The following is a 2,013-nucleotide window of genomic DNA, read 5'->3' as shown; positions in this document are numbered from 1 at the left end:
TAGAGTGCACTGTGCACCAGTGTCCACCAGGGCCTTATATTTCAGTGGTTCTGATGTGCCAGGCCATCGAATCCACACAGTCCAATATACTCTATTATCCCTTTCCCCCCCCTGACTGAGGGCAGGGCCCCTCTATTCATTACCTGTGGTAACTGGAGCAACTGCACTGGTGGTTGATCTGCCTTGTAATTCTTTCACCCGGGCTCGTAGTACAGGAGTAGGTTGACCGTGCCACTTCCCCATGTCTTCTCCATGGTCACGTAGGTAATACCATAAGGCAATTCGCGGTGTATTATTCCTTACTTGAGCTGGAGAGCGTCTGCCTCTAACAGCTGAGATTTTTGATCGTGCACGTAAGAAGGAAGGTTCATTGTCTTTAGTTAGGTGGGCTCGCAAAAATCTCATCGTCTCCTTCATCTCCTTCACATCCTTCGCTAGACTTGTTTGATTATCCTGATCTTCATCCAGCGTCTCTGATACTGCTACAGGTTTGTCACGGTTAATCAGTTGAGACACTTGCTCCGTCATCATTCTTGATATTGCAGCAACGGCAGAATGAATTGGGGACAGCAATTGTTCGTAGTTTTGGAGCGTAACAATTAATTCATAAATTAAGGGCGTTCTCTGTTGTTCCTGGTATCTGTCACACGCTGACGTTAGTGTAGCGGCATATTTGTCTGGTGCTGTTGTCACAATTTTCTGCCATATCTCAGGCGTTGTCCTCACTCTTTCAGGGTCGCGGTTTTGTTGTGGGTGGTTAGGAACAAAGTCAGGGTCATACAACATTTCCACCACGCCTATTTCCCTCAAATACTGGATACCCTTTTCAACTGTATCCCATTTTTTCATTGCAATCTTCAAGCTATTTTTGAAGGGATACTTTTCCTTCACAGCTGTTAACACTCGTTCCCAGAGGGAGGCAGCCTCATCCGAACATCGACTAATTCCTCTATCAATAGCTGGATCTCTGGCAATGGCACCTAGTTGGCGAGCTTCATTACCATCCAGAGACAAGCTATGGGCCCCACTGTCCCAACAGCGAACCAACCAGGAAACAATACTTTCATTCAGGCGCCGTGTGAACTCCTTTCTTGAGCCTTGGATTTCAGTCATCTTTAGAGGCCGGCGAGTAGTAATAGAGACTTCCTCTTCATCACTCTCTTCTGCATGTCTCTTAGTTTTCGCTTTTGCCTTTCGCGATGGTGGTGGTTCTGAGGAGGGCCCCTCGCCTGGATCTTCCTCCTCCTCCTCCTCTTCTTCTCTTTTTCGTTCAAGACGCGAAGACACTCGTTTCCATTTCTTGCCCTCCACAGGAGCAACCGGTATTGTTACTGGTGTCTCCTGTGATTGATTAGATTTGACTTGGGGATTTTCCCCTTTGGCTTGAACCTCAGCTCGGAAACTCTCTCTCTCCCGAATGGTATTATATAGGGCACGGTAAGCACAAGCCAAACCCCAAATAAGTTGTACCTCCTTAGATTTATGTAAGCCGCATAGTCCCTGACTCAAATACTGGCTTAGTTTCTCAGGATCCCACAGGTGTTCAAGAGTAAAATCCCATGACACTGCGGGTCCCCATGCTTCTAAGACCTTTCCTAAACCTCTCCATATCCCCTGCCAGTCATCATTCTCTAGTTTTGGAGAAGACTCCTTCCCCTTATTACAAATAAGGAATACATTCAGGAGAATTGATGACATGCACACCGACATGACTATTAATTCAGGATTCAAAAAACGTTTGACAAACCGAGAAGAAAACCCGGAGACTGGTCTGAACATCGTGTTGTTTGTAAAATTAGCTATTCCATTTGGGATGTAGTTGTTTGTGAAATTAGCTATTCCATTTGGGATGTAGTTGTTTGAGAAATTAGCCATTCCTTCTGGGATGTAGATGTCAAAGTTCAAATCATACCACATTGCAAATAGGTAAAACATAGGTGTCTCCATCAATGCCCTTAGGTAGTTATATATGAATACAATTCCACAACACGTAAGTGTGAGATGGATTATTGG

Source organism: Lagopus muta, chromosome 16, assembly GCF_023343835.1.
Source record: "Lagopus muta isolate bLagMut1 chromosome 16, bLagMut1 primary, whole genome shotgun sequence".
NCBI classification, from domain to species: domain Eukaryota; kingdom Metazoa; phylum Chordata; class Aves; order Galliformes; family Phasianidae; genus Lagopus; species Lagopus muta.
The sequence above is the reverse complement of the archived record's forward strand: the minus strand, read 5'-3'. Positions refer to the sequence as shown.